Source organism: Mus musculus, chromosome 19, assembly GCF_000001635.26.
Source record: "Mus musculus strain C57BL/6J chromosome 19, GRCm38.p6 C57BL/6J".
In the NCBI taxonomy this organism is placed as follows: Eukaryota; Metazoa; Chordata; class Mammalia; order Rodentia; family Muridae; genus Mus; species Mus musculus.
This window is the reverse complement of record NC_000085.6, coordinates 32,422,562-32,428,195: the sequence shown is the minus strand read 5'-3', so window position 1 is coordinate 32,428,195 and position 5,634 is coordinate 32,422,562. Positions and strand designations below refer to the sequence as shown.

The following is a 5,634-nucleotide window of genomic DNA, read 5'->3' as shown; positions in this document are numbered from 1 at the left end:
AATATTTATGAGTACCCTGTACTTGGCAAGCAGGGTGCTGAGTATGTGAAGAAAAACTGCATAGTTAATGCTAACTCCAAGGAAGGTAATTCCAAAGATGGGAGGGAAAAGACTACCAAGCCAAACCATCATGGCCCAATTAATTAAAGGAAGCCTTCTCATTCCTGCACACAGATTGCCTTTCCCCAAGGTGGGGTTTGAAAGATCAGCATTGGATGGGAGGAAGACAAAGCTTTTATAGCTCAGGGGTGGGGGATTTCCAAAGGCAGGACTTGGTGGGCCGAATAGGTGTGGTAACAGAACATAAGCATAGCAAGCTAGTCCCTCCTGAAGCAAGGACATGATTGCAAGATGGGCAAAAGAAGGAAGTCACAGGTGGTCATAGAACCTTTTGAAACAAAGGTCGGTTGGTTATAAACACCTTAACAACTTCTTGAAACAAAGATATAACTGTCATTCCTGAAACTGGCAGTACAGAACCATATGTAGTTAAAGTTACAGGTGGGGAATAGCCCAACTCTTGAGAAACAAACAGAGGTTTAACGATAAACAGAAATAAACCTAGTTTGTCTTTATTATAAGATGGCTTTGAAGCCTAAGATGGAAGCAGATTCCTTTTTCTGTTAAAATTCTTCTTACTTTCATGGAGCACACTGGGTGGGATAAGACACACACACACACAAACACACACGAGAGGCGGGGGAATGAGTGACAGTGTTGTGTACCTGTAGTCCCAGCAATTAGGAAAGCCAAGCAGAATCACTTAACCTTGCTAGTTCAATTTGATCTTGGTCAACATAGAGATTTCACCATCTTAAAACAAACAAGAGTGATGGTCTCTTAAAAGTTTAATAGAGCAGGGCTGCCCTAGATCTGAGACTGTGAGAGCTTGTGTGAACAGGGGTTGTTTAAGTTGAGATATGAATGACAGTCTAAGAGCTAGCCATAAAAGGTGAAGCAGCAGACTGAGGAGAGAATTTCTGGTATTCAGTGAATGAGGCTACTGGACAAGTATCTGTGTGACATTAGGCTTGTCACTTTTCAGCTGTTAGTGGAAGGACATGGTTACTCCAACAGGCATAACTATGAGTGAGCCTGCCTGCTCTGGAGAAACTCAACATTAGTTTTTTAGTTTATAGTCAACAGTCTATCACAACAAAGAAATGTATACAGGAACATTCTGAAAGAATAACTTCTCAAACTGCCTCTATTACATATGGAACACTGTCACTCATTGGCTTCCAATTCTTGCCACAGTCTTTAGATACTTTCTTTAATTACTTAGAATGATTCTTTATACTTATTCACATGAATTGAAAACAAGTATGTATTTATAGATTCCAAATGTCTGTTTTAATGTTTCAGCATTTTTGAAATGTAAATAAGAGAACCTTTAGATTTTCATGGAGAGATGTATAAAGATATACACAGATATATTTACACATCCCTATATCACAAGTCAGAGAGAAAAGCCAAAAATAACAAAAGCAAAGCCTTTTCTGCCCTACCCTGTCACCATCTTTGTTGCTGCTCTGGTTGTTATGTGAAGCTGGGAGAGTGAGGCCTAAAAACGAGGCAGGCTGAAGGCTCATGCAATAGCCAAGTTTATTCAGAGCATCAGACACTTTATACTCTGAAGGTTGGGAAGTCTCACACGAGTAAGGTGTTCAATCACAAGGACAAGTCACATATGGCAAAAAAAAAAGTTTTTCCATAGAGGCATATGAATAATGACAGCTGAAGTATACCCACTCCTGTCTGCCACATCTGGGCGGAAACACATTCCAAGAACAGTTCTGTGTTTTGAGGAGACCGAACTTATAAGACTCTTGTCTTGTTTTCTTGGACTTTTCTCACAAGCACTGAGAATTCTCACACGACTCCATTCTTATATTCAGTATTCTGACACATTTTAAACTAAAAATACATGTTTTTGCTTGTGGTGAGTTATGGAGTTGGCCTGGTCTGAGAAGGTAGCATGGTCCAGAACCTCATTAGAGAACATGGCTCCTACTCCTCTAATGGGAATACCCAGGCACAGCCAGTCCAGGCATTGTCTTCACTTCCTGTTTCCCCCAGAGTTGCCTCTCTAACCTGTTACAAAGATGAAGAACAAAGCAGAGAGACTGGGTGGCTTATTCCGTTAGGATAGTACAGGGTTGGGCCAAGGGAAGTCCTCTTGCAGAATACGCATTATAATAGGATTACTTGATCCAAGATCCAAGACAACCCAGTCATCCTGGCTTCCTGGTTCTCCAATAACCAATCACGCCTCACTACTCTCAGCCACCACTTGTCCAAGTCTCTCACTGAACCTGCTGCAGCCACCTCTCCTCACTCTTTTTCCTGAAATCAGACACACTCCTGTCTTGTGGGCTTCATGCTTGCAGGTTCTCTATCTAGAACACTCCATCTTTAAATCTGGGCTGCATACCCCTTTGCCTCCTCTAAGGCTTGACTCCATGCCACTTTTGGAGATCACAGTCTTCCCAAGTCCATTTACTACGGCATATTCCTTTACCACTCACCCATACTTGTCATGCCTAAAGTCCATCTCTTTGAGTGCCCTCTCTCTAGACTACATCTCTGCGAATGGTAGAATGTTGGCCTTTTGTTCCCTGCTGATTCTTCTGGGCCCACGAAGAGCCTGACACATAATAATCTATACGATAGTCACTGTAAAATTAAGCAACCGGGAAAACCAAGGCTTGGTTTGATCCTCCCCTCACCACAAAGCACTGCCAACCTCTTGTGTCAATCCTTGTGTAGCCTTTCCTGTTCCTGACCGCAGAACCTGCTTGGTTGTCACACGGTAATCAGTATCCGTAGCCCCCCTCCCCCCAGAGTCAGACACACCGCGCGGGGGTCTCCTCAAGGGTCAAAGCTCTTTCTGTAGACTTGCCTCCTGTGCTCTGTCCACATCAGGACAGGACAGCAAAGGCCTTTCAGGATTTTCTGTTGTGGTCACTGTTCTTGGTTGTCAACTTATCTACAGCCAGAATTAGCTAACAACCCCTCCCCTACCCCCACCCCCACCCCAAATAGGGCACACTTAGAGATTTTTGCTTAGTTTGAAGTGGAAAGATCCACTTTTTTAAAAAAAAAACAAATACTTCTTTCTTGCAGACATTTCAGGCACAGGTATATGGAAGAAGCTGTATTGCAGATTTTATACAGGGTGGATTAAGAGGCAGCTGGCATCTATCTCTCCTCCACCCCTACGTCCCCCAATACACAGCAATTTAGAGATCAATCCCACTGGAACCTGCCATATGCTGTCTAGGAGTAAGCTGGTATAACCAGGCAACCTATGGAGTATACGGAAATCTTTACACTCCCCTCACAGTGCCAGATGGCGGGGAGGGGGGGCTTTCAGGTGTACCCAACCAATCCTAAGCCCCAAATCCTGGGCTTGGCTCTAGCTTGCAGTTGCTATTTTGACAGCAGTTTTATACTATCCAGAGGTCTCAAGGATGAAAAGCTATATTTGTACTGGCCAAGACCTGTGCCCGGACTAAGAAACAGGGCAGAAACTACCATAATAGTTAAGACTTACTGGGATTTGAAGAGAGTATGGGGTGTGTGGAAAGTAAAGAGATGGTGTGTAAATGCCTTGCACAAGTCTAAGAGGAGAGATAGAGCAAGATTCCTTCCCACTGATTCCTTCCATAGTGTGGAATTTACACTCCACCCAGTGGGGCCTGGCTCTGATATCCCAAACAGACAGTACAGCATCTCTTGCTTTGTTTGGGGAATGTGGGCACCTGAATGCCATTCATTCTGAGTATAGAGCATGCCCTTCCATTGGGGACTTCAACCCAGAGGGTATAGACATGGGAAGTCATATATGCCAAGGCCTTTCTAGCTGCTGCAGAGTCATCTACCCTGCTACTAGACCCAAGTCTACAGAGCAGAGGCCACGGGAGGTGTCAGACCGAGCTGACTGAAGAGCCTCCAGTATAAGAGCAGCTTCAGGCCAGACCTGCTTTCCAAAGACCAACTGGGCTGGAGAGAACTCTGCCCCGGCCAGCAGGCATGAGAGCTTAGTTGGGACTGCCACTTGAGTGAATTTGCTCCTTACAGCAGATACTGTCAAAGTGAGGCAGAGATGGAGGGGGCACATGAGTGTCATGAGAGACATTGGGCCAGAATGGTTGATGCCCAGCCAAGTACTTAACTAATTAAAACAATTTGTATCATGAGGCATTGAAACATCTGAACAAATCGGTATCTGGGCGGTTGGTGAGGCAGCTGCTTTCTCCTTCACTTCTTTGGGTTACTAGAGCAACTTGTCAGTAGATTAACAACAACAACACAACAACAACAACAACAACAACAACAGAATAAAACAAAACCAAAACCCGGCAATCTTTTGCGTTACTTAAGTCTTTCCAAGGCATCTGCTGGTACAACACAAACTTCTCCTGTCAGATGCAACTAGTCCAACATCCAAACATCACACACAACCCCTTGGTCACTGAAGCCCACTGCAGCCTGCACCCACTCCCACCTTGGCCCTGCTCCTTTGAATATGATATTTGGAGCACCTGGAGGAATGAGATAGGATCAGGAACAGGAGGGAGGAGGAAACATTGTGTCTGTCCAGGAGGAGGTCAGCTGAAGTTGTGCAGGGCAAGCCTGAAGATGCTGTTGGTGCAAACCCAAGCAGGCATCTTTAATGTTCTTTAATAGAAACATCAGGTAGAAACCTGGGATGGGATCTTCATCAGCCTTAAGCTGCCCTACAACTATGCTGAAGATGCAGCTATCTGATGTAGGCTGATGATCCTGCACCAGGATACTGTGCTGAATATTCTGGAATGGAAGGCTAGATAGCGTCTCCACAATGGCAGTTTTCCCCCGGAACTGCTGTACTTCCCACATAATGCATGATGGTGACTCAATGCAAATTGCACGTAGTTGGGTTCTGTCATTATCAAATAACTGACAGTAATGCCGAATAAAGCTGGATTCAACCTGCTCCCATATTGGCTTGTCTCTCATCATAGAGTCACCCACCTCCCTGAGACCCATAGGGCTGGCTAGATGGCGGTAGAGGTGGATGCAGCCGCAACCCAGTGAGGTTGAAAAATCCTCTTCTAATCTATCTAGATTAGATGTGAGAAGACATATACCTTTAATCCAGATCTTCTGAGATGGCAAGACCCGCCTCTGATTGGGGCCATGCCTTCTGCTGGAAGCCTATGTAGACATGGAAGAAGGAAGCCTTTGCTCTTTGCCTGCTTGCTCTACCCTCATTATCAAGTCCATCCCTTCACTGGCATCTGAGCCTACTTCTGCAGGATTCCAGCATTTATTGAAGGCCAGCGAAGACATCCAGGCTCGTGGACTGAGCAACGTCTGGATTTTAGGAACTTCTGTTAGTAGGAGCCATTGTTGGATTCACTGGCAACCTTTAAGTCATTTCATTTTTAATGGATATTTTATTTATTTACATTTCAAATGTTATCACCTTTCCTGGATTCTCCTCCAGACACTCCCTATCACATCCCCCACCCCCCGATACCCATTCTATGAGGGTGTTCTCCCACCCTCCTACCCACTCCTGACTCCCAGCCCTGGCATTCCCCTACACTGGAGCATTGAGCTTTCACAGGACCAAGAGCCTTCCTT

General features: G+C 45.0%; 1 pseudogene; it reads right to left on the bottom strand.

Moving 5' to 3' along the window:
- Gm38616 (predicted gene, 38616) lies at window positions 3,106-5,085 on the bottom strand (annotated as a pseudogene).